A 15,129-nucleotide genomic window follows, 5' to 3' on the forward strand; every position below is an offset into this window, starting at 1 on the left:
AACACTGCATGGAAATCCAGAAAAAATAACCCAGCATTAAGTTAAAAGAAAACTGATTATCCACTCACATTCTTCACTTTTAATTTACCATTTTTCTGGTTGATTTTAATATTTTTATGAAGAAATTTGTATAAATTAATCAACAATACACTCAAAATCCTTTTGCATATAAGACTTTTAAAATCTATTCCTTGGGCAGGACGTTAATGAAAAACCATCTCACATTCCTGAAATTACATCTTATGACTGTATACAGCTAATTTTAGGCATGATTTTTCTATCTTTAAAGGATTAATTGACCGGTCATTGAGTGAATGGTGTGACTGATTCTTAAGATGGACTAATAAAAACCCTGCTTCTAAAATAGCCAAGCTAAGATGAGCATATTTGTGACCTCTTGAAGAAATAATGAAGATTCTGCAATTTAAAGGGCAACAGAATGTGAAGATATAACTACTAACTTCTCATTAGTCCATTGGATTTCAAGATAAACTCACTTTATTACGTCAATGTTAAAAGATAGACCATTAAATTCTTTTCCAAAGCGCAGCATAGTTTTATATATATATATATATATATATATATATATATATATATATATATATATATATATATGTGTGTGTGTGTGTGTGTGTGTGTGTTCTACTTTACTAGCTACCAGAATGCAATATACCAGAAACGGAATGGCTTTTAAAAAGGAAAATTTAATAAGTTGCTAGTTTACAGTTCTAAGGCTGAGAAAATGTCCCAATTAAAACAAGTCTATAGAAATGTCCAATCAAAGGCATCCAGGGAAAGATACCTTGGTTCAAGAAGGCTGATGAAGTTCAGGGTTTCTCTCTCAAGTGGAAGGGCACATGGCAGACATGGCATCATCTGCTAACTTCTTCTCCTGGCTTCCTGTTTCATGAAGCTCCCTGGGAGGCATTTTCCTTCTTCATCTCCAAAGGTTGCTGGCTGGTGGACTCTGCTTCTCATGGCTATGTCATTCTGCTCTCTCCAAATCTCTCTCCTTCTCCAAAACGTTTCCACTTTTATAGGACTTCAGAAACTAATCAAGACCCACCCAAATGGGTAAAGACACACCTCCATCTAATCCAGTTTAACAACCACTCTTGATTAAATCACATCTCCGGGGAGATGATCTAATTACAGTTTCAAACATACAATACTAAATAGGGATTAGAAGAATCTTTTACAAAATGGGATTTAGATTAAAACATGGCTTTTCTAGGGTACATACATCTTTTCACACCAGCACAAAAATATATATATATCCTTTTAGTTTGTTTCATCTCTTGGTAGTTTATTTTTCATGAGAATATATACTGTTAATTACATTTCTAAGCCTGTTCTATTTATCAGTTAACTCTTAAATGATGTGCCTTAGCCCTACTCATTTCCCCACTCCACCCTCTGTAAAATGGAAAAAAAAAAGATTAGGAAATATTTTCATGTAGTCTAAAGTATCTGTATACATTTTAAGAGTGTAAATATAATTTATTCAAAGGATTTAGAAAAAAAACCCAAACCTATCTGCATCAAGATAAATCATAGTATGATTAATTTAGTTTGGAATGATCAGAAGGTCTATAAACAAGATAGGAATTCATTATATATGAATCATATGAGTGAAGACCCCAAAGCATATTACATATCTAAAGTATTCACATCCAGTAAATGCCTCACTTTTAACATTTTCATGAATGAGAAATACAACAGAAGACACACACACACATATTACTGTAATGCATACTAAGCAACATATACAAATGTCTACTTGCAGCCTTATTTGCTGCACAGAGTTTGAAAAGAATGGCTGTGTGCAGGAGTTACATGTGACTATATCACAGAAAAGGCACGAACTTCACAGTTTGGAGTTTGAATTGTGAAAGAACATAGCACTAATGTTTAAAACGTGAGTGAAAATTTCAGTTGCTTAAGTAAAGCAAAGAGTAAAGAATAAAAGTAAATCTGAGTAGGTTAGTGAAGATGAAAAATAAGCTAACAGTTAGATAGTTGTATGATTTCTTTTAGTACCTTCTTTGGGACAAATATATTATAATGAAAATACTTTAGAATATAAATTTAGCATGACAAATATATGTGTATAAATAGGAGAAAAAATATATAAACACTGAGGTAATGTGGCTACGACATGAATTTAGCAATAGGTGAAAAATTATGATTTTTAAGTATCATCAAGGAAATGAAAAATAATAAAACACAGGATTTCCAAAACTTATATAAGGAATGAGGTAAACATGACAACTATATTTTTAAAGAAAATATTTGAAAGTTTTATCAAAAAATTGCCATTATGTTTCTTTTCACAAACCTTGCAATCAATCATTAGACCATTTTACAGATTCTGCAAAATTAATCTACTGTAGACAAAGCATACTTGAAATGTAAGAAAAGTCATACTATTTCCTACATTTAGAGCTCAGCTACATCTCTTACAAGTATTAACATATTACATCTATTTGAAACATACATTTCACCTGACCTACAGCTGAGAAAAGGAAAAAAAATTGCTTCTGTAAAAAAAGGTAAATCGTTTTTTAGTTATGAGAATGGCTTGCTATCAACCTCTTACAGTGTGTTAATATGTTTTATGGCTTAAAGAAGTTAGTGGATCTCACAAAGTCAGCATCCAACTATATTAATATCATTTTAAGATGTTTAATTATTTTATTAAAATTAAATATTTATTGTAAATTATACAATTTATAATGGCAAATTTTGATTTTTTTTCAAAAATGAGTCTTAAAAACATTCAACTGAAACTCAAAAAACTGTCATTGCATTTTGTTCTCATTTTTGTGTTTTAAATAGAGCATTAAATTTTGCTGTATCAATATGCCCTTTGAACAGTATAAGTGAGATGCATTTAACTTGGAACAAGACCAGTCTTAGACTAAGAATTTTACAGTGTCACATAGATGTAGAGGAAAAGAAGGGAGGTTTAAAAGGAGTGATGGATAATGAGCTTTATGATTCAAATAAGCTGCATATTGGTAGAATCAAATAAAATAAAAGAAAAACCTTCCCAACATCCACAGAGAAAAACCATAGTCCTCCCACCTGAAATAGCATTTTTTGTTTGGCAATTGAAATAAAAGAATATGCATCTTTACAAAGCAAAAAAAAGATACTTTCACATTTGGAATAAAAATGACCACAGAATTATAAGGGAAATAATCATAGTAAAGAGAAAAAATAAGAAAAGCAGCAGAAAGCTTATCATACAAATACAATAAATATATATTATTTAGAACTTGGACATTTTATTGGTGACTCTGACCCAATCATCATAGGACAAATAAACAAAGGTTTTTTTTTGTTTGTTTCATTAGCAAGTCATTCTCGTAACTGAAAAATGATTTACTTTTTTTTACAGAAAGCAATTATTTTTCCTTTTCTCAGCTGTAGGTCAGGTCAAATGTATGTTTCAAATAGAAGTAATATTTTAATACTTGTAAGAGATGCAGCTGAGCTCTAAATGTAAGAAATAGTATGATGTTTCTTTGTAATCATTATATGACAAATAAACAAAGATTTAGAGAACACTTCTGAATTATCCAAAGTCAAGCAAATTCTACCTAACAGGACAGACCTAAAACTCAGTCTTAGAATATATAATTACCATTGACCATCTCTTATTTTTTTTCTTAAAAAATATGTTGTTTCCTCCCTTTGCATATGAGCCTATACTGGTTATAAATTTTGTAAGATGAACAGAACAAAACACTTTCACATTTTCTTCCAACACCCTGAATGTTATTCCATTGCCTTCTAATCTCCTGGGTTTCTGAAGTCTACTGTTAATCATAATAATCATGAAATTTCACCCCTGTACATGACAGGTTACTTTTCTCTTACTGCTTTAAAGATTACCTCCCTCAATTTTAAATCTAGAATTACTATCTTCTTCTGTAATTTTTGAGATTGGAAGTCATTCAGAAAAATTGCCAAGAGACTTTCAAATATATTCTATGCTTATAAAATATATTTTGTCCCACTGTTTTCCTTTTAATACAAAGTGTTTGGGATATTTAGGAAAAGAATAAAGGTTGGTGCAACATCATATCAGGTTAGTAACTGATACATACTAATGATCACAACATTTTTCAGTCACTGAATGAATGAATTTCAGTATTTTTGGTGACGTATTTCTTTCCCTACACTGAAGGGGCATAGAGAAACAAAGCTTAAAGCGTACACCATGTTTCTCCTGTCCTTATATTTTTCTATCTTCTTCTTCCCTGGCCTGGTTTTCAATGTTTTTCTATTACAACATTTTCTGTTCCCCGTCATTGACGGATGGGACGGCAGTCGGAAATGTATTCAGGAGATTGGGTTAGGCCTTGGATATGAAATAATTTCAGTTCTGATCTCTTCTCTTTTCAGTATCTTTTTCCCATCCCACCACCAGATCTCATGAAAATGTCAAAACTAACTATTATTTGCCTGATAGAATATTAAAATTGAATATAATATCCATAACATAAAAATAATCCTTAGGCTACATATATAACCTCATAAATTTACAGTGTGGCATAGTACATAAAAGAGAAGGAACAGAACTCAGTATGGCTTGGCTGTTCATTAATAATGTACCTGTGACAGGACAAGTTACTCAGCCACTACAAATATCAATTCCATCTGTAAAATAATATAAATTCACACAGTATTGTTAAGGTTAAAGGGAATACTATGTCTAAAGATAAACGAGTTAGGATAATGTTGAATGTATAATATATTATAAGTTGTATAATAATAAAAATTGCGGGTATTCAATAAAAATACATTTTTAAATTTGGTTTATCAGCTCGATTGAAAAACTAATAGTGAGTGCCTAATCTATGCAAGGTACTCTACTTAAATTAACATGCAAGAAGGAAGAGGACCCAATTCCTATTTGAAGGTTCAGAGATAATCTCCTGCCTATACTATAATCCTTCCTAATCTATTTAGTCCCTTCTGAAAATCCTTAAAAAGCATTTACTGGATAAAGTTGGTTAAGATTCCCCAGATTAGAAAAATCTAGTGAATGTCCATAATTACACCTTAACCACCTTAATTTTCTGATATTTAAGTATACGTTACACACTAGCACTGAGCCAGTTATCTCCATATAATTCATTCTAAGTATGTAACAAAACAAAAAACTGGGGGTGGGGGGTGGTGGTGAACAAATATGTTATGTAAGTAAGAGATTAAAAAAGAAGCTGAGGTTCCCTTTGGTGTAGTACATAAAGTTGAACAAAGTTGTACCTAGCCATTTGATGTGAAAGGAAAAACAGAATATTTATTAAACTCAGCCTGCATGTTTGGGCAGCAATCTGGGATGGAAAGTGGGAGTTAAGAGGAGAGGAGTGATCAAATTCAATTTACCTCAAGTTGCTATCTAAATCTAGATAAAAATATAGTTTATTTTATCAATGTTTTCCAAAAACCACCTACTTTCAGGAACACATCAATAAAATAGGAACCTAATTGTTTACTACTGTATATGCACTTTCTGATGACGGTTTTTATTTTATATATAATGGTCACATTGCCCTCCTCTAATGCTCCCTGAAAAAGTAAGAAACTGCGTATAAACTATAAAATTAGAGTGTTGCTTATCCTGATAAAAACTCTACTCTTAAGAGTATTCACAGCAATATTCATAGAAATAATTACTTTATTGGTGATGATTTTAATTATAGTACAAATGACAATCAAATGGGTTTTGTCCTAAAAGTCAGAAGACTTGCCTTTTAAGCATTAAGTAACTTAGAGCTGCAAAATAAATTAGTCAATGGCATTAATTTTAAAGTAGGCACTAAAGTGAAAAATTTCTACTAAAGAGTACATACAGAACATTGTGTGGGGAGGTTAGAATAAATATTCAAACAAACTTGCCCATGCATATTTTATTAAATTATTTCATTATAAATTAAGGGAAAAAATCGGTAAACCTAAAACTAGTTATAGCTTTGGCTTTTGTTTTCTTCTGAAAATGAGTTTTATAAGCTCATAAGATTACTAGGGTAAGAAATTTCATAATAAGAACAAAGAACTTAAATGAAAAGCTAAAGATAAGTACATAAATGGATAACTACTTAAAATTCTAATTTTAATATGCTTCATTCAAAAATGTTGTAGAAAAAACATCAGATTTCTCACAAATTACATTGTAAGATGTTCATATTTTATTTATAGATCTTAAACACCCACCAATTAATAAAATCAATATTACTATAAAATATATTAAAGTTATTTACTAATCAAATAAAAACTCAAAGTTTCATGTTTTTACTAAATAAACTGAAAAATGTATAATATCTTTGATTTTATGGCCTATAATAACATCTGGGTCATATTTATTAACCTGCCCAGTGTTGTAAGTGTAAAGATAAAAAGGAAACAGAAACTCATTTCTTCAGACTACCTCAATGCATATTGTCCAATCTTTTATTCCCTACAAAATGAGCCAGAGCCAGTGAGAATCACTGATGGAAATAAGAGACCAACCATTTATATGAATCAAATGATTACTATTAGTTGAATGACTGTTATGTGCTGGCATTGTTCATTGAATCAGACAAGAATCACTGCCTGTGTAAAGCTTGATTTGGGGCTCTATGTTCTACAAGAGAATAAAATCCCAGCAATATTAACAACAGTCTAGGCCACTGAGACAATCTCTAAAGAGATATTTTCATGCCTATCTCCATAGCCCAATGTGGTTTTCCTGATAGTTCACAGAAAATGCTTATGGATTTAACCCTCCAAATTCAAATGTAATCCTCACATCATCAACGTAAAAGTTAACCACTGGAGTTTAAACTGGGTCATTTCAAGTGGCTTTAGATTGCCACCAAGACAGCATGTCTTTACCTGTAACATAAGAGCCAAAAAATTCAGGGAACAGATCTCATGAATTTTTATGAGGGAGAAGGACAGAAAGCATTGCAAGAAGACCCAAAAATTACATCTCAGGTTCCAGAAATACAAAGGTTAGTCAGATAGATACAGAAGTCCATAGATTCCCTTCTGATCACCATATTTAGTTCCAAGAGATGGGAACCCCATAGTTCTGTAACAACACCAAGCAATATTCAAAGATCAAATTTACATTTGTAACAAATACCAGCTTTTGCTCAGTTAAACAAGGTGCCATGGGATTTAACCTCACCTGAAGGGAAATGAATACAATATAATTAACCCCTGTACAATAGAAACACTAATATTGATTGAATACCTACCTTGTGTAAGAAACTGCTTAAAGCACTGAGATACAGGATTAAGTATTATGGATGCTGGGCAAATACTAAGACATAGCACTGGCTTCTATTTGCTTGAGTATTGACTATGTACCTCTCACCATGCCATGCCCTTTTTATATCCTAACCTCATTTAACATTACCATCCATATGAGTTCATAGACCATTTTATAGGTGATTAAGCTGTTTCAGAAGGTTAAGCGAGGGCACAGTGAGGTAAGGACAGAAGTTCGGGATTATCTGATGGTGTTCCCTTTACCACATAACCTCCCACACCAGGCAAACTGACTGGGAGTCAGATTTGAATTGCCAGCCAATAGTAATCTTTTAAATTCAAAGGAACAAGAAGAATGAAATTTATAGAGCATGTTCTCATTTTGTAGAGTATCTTTGCTAGCATTATCTTTTATGACTTTCACAATCATACTATGAGATGACTCCCATTTTAAAAAATGAGAAAATGGAAATCTGGAAGGGAGTTATGTTGACATTAAATTGCTCTCAGACCATGTTTAAAAATTATCTCTCTTTTAAAGAAATCTATTTTCTATGCATAGCTCTACTGTAAAATGAACTCTGGGACTCAATTAAATGCTCATCTTGAAAATCGGAGCATAAGTGGATATCCCTCACTCACATTCATGCAGATAAGTTATAATGATGTTAAACATACATCTATAGCTACTGTGGATACACATGCATGGTGACATAAACCATAAACTGAACTTTTCTATTTGAAACCAGAAAAAAAAAGCAAAATAGAAAGAGGGGAAAGGGTGCATTTATTGCTGTTCTTTCTTATTTTTTTCTTCCCATTTCCCTTCTGTTAAGTTTCCATCCAGTTGTAGCATTCCTCCCTCTAAATTGGAAGTTGTCGTGAACTTTCTTAATTTTCTAACTTTTCTAACTGCCTCTCCTGAAAAAAAATGAACATGGTTCTGTGATGCCTTTTATAAATCATTTTTATTAAATTAAATATATTAGCATTATTGCATAAAGCATCTGGTATTCTGCAAAGTGTTTTGTACCTAACTATCATGGAACATTAATTCTGCAAGATGTTAATACATCTTCCTCAAAAATGTTCAGAACACTGTGGGTAAAAATTACTAAGAAAGTTCCCTTTTTTTGTAGTTTTCTTAGAGATTTACTAGGCTTTTTCAAAGCCAAGATACAGTATGCAATTTTTTTTAAGTTTATCAATATTTCTTAGAAGACTGTGTTTCAATTTGGGAAATACTTTGCTAAAAAAAGTTTGGGGAGGAAATGGGGAGAATAACTCAGGCTTTCCCTTGTCCTAAATAACAATATTTTAAATTGGGGTGAAGAATCGTGGACCTTATTTAGGCCTTTAAGTCGTAGGAGTTGAAGGCGTGGGTAGCTTTCCTGCAAAGAGTAGATGCACTGACACACAGCTCTCTGCCTATTTCTGCCTTACATCCTGTATAATGGAGGCCCAGACAATCTAATCCTGCATTTCTTCACCCCTGGCCTGGGATGGCCCAAAGGGACATAACAAAAATACATCCTCATGGCTGTGCCAAGACTCCCTAAGTATAATATGGCCGGGAAAGGCCGAGTAATAGCAAATCACATGCATCAAGTGGAAAAAAGACAGAATAAATGGAATTCAGACATTGGATACAAATTCAGAACACTTCTCCTATACCTAGCACTTTTTTACTTGGCACAGAATTTCTGCTTGACATGCTTCCACTATGTTAACTTCATGAACAGAGAAGGGTGTTGGGGGAGTGTGGGGGGAGATAATTGTATTTATAATGTACGTGACATTAGCATGTCCATGCCAACAATGACAGTGACCATATTAGGGCAAAAGGAAAACCGAAAAACCTAAAAGATGTACTTGGCTATATAAAATATAGTACAAAAGATTCTAGTTTATGGCTAATTATATTTTGGTTCCATGATGATAACATAGATCAGAATCAAAGTGATCTGACAAATACAAGATATTTCATTGCAAAGATATTGTATGTGAGTTTATACATATCAGTAATCCATTCCTGAATTGAGAAAAGAGATAGGATTAAGATCAGGGTCTTTCTGTTGTTGTTGTTTTAAGAAGAGGCATTTTAGACTGTATCAAGGAGGCCAACAGTGCTGGACTGAATATTAAGTCATCCCAGAGACAGTAAAGCTTTATGCATATTTAGGCTTAAAGAAGAGCAGGTTTTTCCACCTAATTGACAAAATTCTGACACAAGTTTGATAAGTGACTAGCAATTATGGTTATACTGCTTCTCTAGATTACCTTTGATACACAAATATAGTTACAGTCTTTATGACATAAAACAGAATAAAATCATGTATTTGAAGAAATTTATTTTAATAATTATATTAAGATCACTTTTACCTCCAAATTCCGAGCCTGCTCTCTTGTACCAAACAGCTCATTTTATAGTTTGTTGAAAATAGGTCCAATAAAAAAGAGAAGCATTTATGAATACCTTAACTTCACTTTCCCCTCCAAACTCACGTTATTACAAGATTGCAAGACATTTCAAATTTAGAATTAAAATCTATTTCAGGAAACTATGGATTTGCTGTGACATCTCCTACAATATAAGATATTAAAGTCAAATAATTTTTTGACTTTGTTAAATGTGGTGTCCTTTGCATTTACCAGAAGGTCAATCTATCGCGCTGCTTTTTTCATTTTTCAGACTATCTTGCACTTCAGTTTAATATAAATATTAAACAAAAGGTGTTTTTTTTTCATTTTAAATTTTGCTGTACAAAGCAAAATTCAGAGTATTGTAGTTATTGAAAAAAGCAACAAAGCGTGAATAATGCAGAAGAGATATCAGCAATTCTTCAGTGTGGGAAAAAAAAGGATTTGGAACTTTTCTTTGCATGAAAGCACAAACAGAAAGGAACATTTTCTGATTCTTTGGACACTAATGTCCTTTGAATGAGTAGCTTCCATAGATTTCTAATATCACAGATAGCAAATGTGACACTTGTTTTAAAAACAGTGCATTCACTATCATGGTATTCCAGTTCAGTAAGGGACTCAAAGTAAGCTAAGATAATTTTTCTTTTCTAGAAGTTCAATTAATTTCTAATATGGAAGATTTCTCAAAAATTACAATCTGATGATGTAATGGGGTCCAGAACTATGGTCCATAGGCCAGATTTGGCTCATGGTTTGTTTTTCTATGCCTGGTAGCTTAGGATGGTTTTTATATTTTTGAAGATTAGTAAACAAGAGTGAAGAAGAGGACAGACAGAAGCTATATCTAAACACCAAAGCCTAAAATGTTTACTATCAGGCCATTTACAAAAAACATGAGTCAAACCCTAAAAATAAACATGCATGTTTTACCAAAAAATGACTACCCATTTCCAAAGATTTAAGGATTAGAAGACCCGCACACACTTACGTCTATTTAGTACAGCATGTCTTCTAAGAAGCTTTCCTAACCGCATCCTCTTAGCCTGCTCAGAACATATGTTAGAATAAAAATGCCCCATAAACAGAATTTCATATTCTATTTACATCTTTACCTTCTACACACTTATTCCCATACAGCCTTGTATATGTACTATTTCAGCTCTGCAACAAGATAAACACGTTTTCTCCTAACATTACTCTAAATTTTAAAAATTACTGAGAAGAGTCAAAATGGGGATGTGTAGAGGAAAGAAAGGGACTGGACAACTGTAAAAGAAATTTGACCTTTAAAGATTTCTTGAATTTATTCTTTCTCATTTAATTTTTTCTTTTCTTTGCACAAGTGAGTATAGTTTTAAAAAGAGAACCACAAAATTTACAATAAAAAAATCATATCATAGGGGATAACACAATGCAAGGTACCTTATGGCTTAGATATTTTATCAGAAAATATTTTGTGATGAAGGTAGGTATTACACACACATCCAAACACTGTAAATAAATATAAAACCATTGGCACAGAATCCTAGCTTGCATTTAATGTACCTTCAGCCTTAAGCACTTCTCAAAGAAAAGCTATTTGTTTACAAATTATTTAGCATACAAAAGTGATTAAACATGAGAACAAATGCATTGTACAGAAGGTTCAGATTACAAATGAATTAAAGTTATACAAATGGAACTCTAAATTATAATGAATTCAATTAACTTTCAGAATTGTCTTCTCTGGAATGTGAAGAACAACCCGATTTTATTGCTCCTGTGGTTGTCACAGTAATAACTTCCATTCGAGTTCGAGAGTGCTAAAGAACAGTAGCCAGGAGTGTTCAACAATGGCATGCAAATTTGGATGACAAAACCTATTTATTGAGAAAGGGTCCACTTCTTAAGGCACCAGAATTGAATGTCAGTTTTTGTTTGTTGTTGTGTCTAAGTAATGTGACATTTAAGGAAAAAAATCTTTCCACCAGTCCACGTTGAGTGAACATTTTAATCTATGCCAAAGCAAAAAGCAATAGACATCATGATTTTCAAGCATTATACTAAGTGACATGTTTTAAATCAATATCATCAAAATTTCTGAGGAGTTGTGGGTAAAAAGCACATGCAAAATGCTTCTGAGATAAATTTACAACTGAAGTGGAAAAGAATATTTGTGTACATCCAAGAGAAATTACAATTATTAGAAACCTACAATACTTCCCAAAAGGAAGAATCCCAAAATAAAAGTATACCAAAGGAAAAAAAAATAAGGAATTAGATGTGGAATGCAGCAGAAATAGTGAGTGACACATAATACATTAGGAAAAAAATGTCCAAAGATAGTGTGCTTATTCAGGAAAAAATAAGTAGCATGCCCATTTCGAGAATATGACTTGAAATAGATTCAGTGGACCCCATAGAAACACAAACAAATGACACTCAGCTTTGTCTTTTGATGACTGGTATTCTAAATGCAAAAATCCAAAAATACTGTCTTTGTATAAGTTGTACCCTTATCATTCCAATCCTCATGGTGCATTATTCCAAACAATACATTAACCATATTAAGAATAACAATTAAAACTATTAATACTATATAAAAGCAAATATCTTTAGAGATATTGACCTTGTATTAAGCTTCCTTTATAAGGACTAGATTTGAAGGTGTTTGCAAACAATTAAAATTTAATTTTATAAAAAGAGCTGGAAGTAGTATAATGACAATTGAAAATTCAAATTAGAAGAGAGAGGTTTGAATCCAGAAGCTGGTTAATTTTTTTGAGTGTAAATAATGGAACAGTGTGGAGTCTTAGGCATCAAGGAGAAGCTATACTCTAGTGAGGGGAATGGACAGATATGATAATTAATATACAGCATGGTTGCTGAGGACCTAGGAACCCCATATCTACCTACTCTGCATAGTGTTACAGGGAGGACCAAAGCAAAAAGGGCCATAGTTCACTCCACACAAGGAACCAAAGGCAGCTTTAGAGAGATCATCCTTGGGCTGCACTGAGGAATAAGTTAAATAGCTGTATTTACCTGGGGCTACTGTAATACTTCCCAAATGTATATGCACAAATAATGGAACTATGAAAAATATAAAGCATCGGAGAACTATTTCAGTATCTTTAGAGTCATGATTAACATTCCATTGACCTAGAGAGTGAAACACCTCCTCTGATCCTACCCCATATTTATTGAATCACAGTCTCTAAGGGTTGGGTCCACATACATAAATTTTTAAAAAGAGGAAGCAGGAAGTTTGCTTATTTTGACCACCTATATATTCTTACATAGTGGGGATTGAAAAAAGTCCCTAAACATAACATTTAGATCCCTATTCCCATTCATTCTTGAACTCATTCCAGTATGGATTCTGTACCAAACCTGCCCTGGCCAAGGTTACCTGGGACCCTTACTTCCCTAACTCCAATGGACAATTCTATTTCCTCGTCTATGCTGGGTTCCTTCCATCCTCACTGCATATAGAAAATGATCTTTTCCCAGCAGATGTGATTTGTTCCTTCCCCCTTCAGAATGCTTTAATGACTTGCTCTAAAGATCACTGTAGTGTGACCTCTCCCTGTATTTTAAGCCAGAGCTAATGTAATTTACCTATTTACTTCCTTTTTTTAAACTACATTAACCTTCTCTCGGTTCCTCAAACAATACATTTCTTCCTGCCTAGGCTTTTTGTTGCTCCTCTAGCCTGCAGAACTCTCCATTATCACCTCATATTTTCCACCTTCTGATCAGCTGACATCTACTCATCTCTCAAGACTTACTTTAAATGATGCTTCCTTTGGTAAGATTGCCTGGTCACTTCCCCAACTGGATCTCCTTCCCCCAGTGGGGAAAGCCACTCTCATAGCTCTGGTTCCTTTGCCTTTCTCACAAAAGTAACAAAATGTGATCGTGAGATCTCTGCAATATGGAAATCTGTCCATTTTCTTCACCATTATAATCGGTAGTTTGGCAGACTTCCTTTAACACTATGCTTACTCTCTAGTAAACATCTAATAATGATTAAATGAATGGTCTGATGAAGTTATTTTCTATTTGCTTCCAAATTTTCCATTGATTATGCTAAGAGTATTGAGGTTGTTTTAAAATCTTACTGTCTATTATACCCAAGCTTAAATCCCTTACATGGTTCACTACTGTAAAAATAATGTCAATTTCCATTATAGTGATGCTTTCTTCTCTATCTATAATACTCTTGTCCTACAGGGTCTTATCTGGACCACAGGTCAGCAAAATGTTTGGTAAAGAGCCAAGCAGTGGGCCGGCCACGGTGGCTCAGCAGGCAGAGTTCTCACCTGCCATGCCAGAGACCCGTGTTCGATTCCTGGTGCCTGCCCATGCAAAAAAAAAAAAAAAAAAAAAAAAAAAAAAAGAAGAGCCAAAAGGCTTTGTGGGCCAAGAGGCAAACTTGGGCAACTGTTTTCACCAAAAGGCTAATAGTATTTTTATATTTTACATATTATACAAAAGCAGGCAGAAGACCAGATTTGGCTTATGGGCCATAGTTTGCCAACTGCTGATCTAGAACAATGACATCAAATATGATTTTTCAGCTTGTTACTCTCAAATACACATCTCTAGCAAAGCCTGTGTCTACTTGCTATCTCCATTTGGAGTCTAATAGGCATTCCAACTTAAAGTGTGTAGGGGGGCAAGTGAAATCAATTATACACAAACAGTCATTTGAAGTCTACAACATACCATCAAGCCTTCTCCATCTCAGTAAAAGCAACCATAATTTTCCAGGTCCTAAGGCCAAATGCCTTGGCATGATGCTTGATCAGTCAATCATAGCAGCTCTAGCTGTGACACAGATTCCAATCTCAACCACTTTTCCCTGACCCGATTGCTACAACCACAACCCAAACCACCATTGTCCCTCTCATGGACAGATGCAACAGTCAGCTAAAAGTTCTCTTCTTCTCCGCTACTGCACCTCTCTCCATTAATACACCCTTTATACTTCTGGGAAAGAGATCTTTTTAGGAGTACATCTGATTATATCAATCTCTATCATACATCTTTCAACAGATTTCATTTATAACCAAATATCATCTACAAAGTCAACTAATCTTGTGTCTGAGAGCCCCCATTCTCATAAGGCTCAACATACCCTTTTCCTTCAGGGGCATTTTAACCAAACTGACCTTTTATTTTCCCAAGAAAATTGTAAGCTGTTTCCATCTCAGAAATTAATTATACCATCCGCTCAGAGCTCCATGGATCTTTCAAACACCTGTCTTTCTTTTTATTCTAATCTCCACCCTTCTCAGAGAAAGACTTTCTCTAATTCCCCATAGCTAGATCAGTGCCTTCTCATTTCCCAGTTATACTCAACTACATTTTCAATTCTAACCTTCTTCATAGTAAGTCTATGGCCCTTCATAGCACTTGATTTATCTAAGCATATATGTGTATTTTTCC

General features: G+C 33.4%; 1 long non-coding RNA gene across 2 annotated transcripts in view; it reads right to left on the minus strand.

Annotated features, from left to right (window-relative positions):
* Positions 1–15,129, minus strand: part of LOC143648527 (uncharacterized) — a 225,808-nt gene that overhangs the window by 170,018 nt on the left and 40,661 nt on the right. The gene's annotated exons all lie outside the window — the stretch shown is intronic.

The sequence above is a fragment of the Tamandua tetradactyla genome, chromosome 10, assembly GCF_023851605.1.
Source record: "Tamandua tetradactyla isolate mTamTet1 chromosome 10, mTamTet1.pri, whole genome shotgun sequence".
NCBI classification, from domain to species: Eukaryota; Metazoa; Chordata; class Mammalia; order Pilosa; family Myrmecophagidae; genus Tamandua; species Tamandua tetradactyla.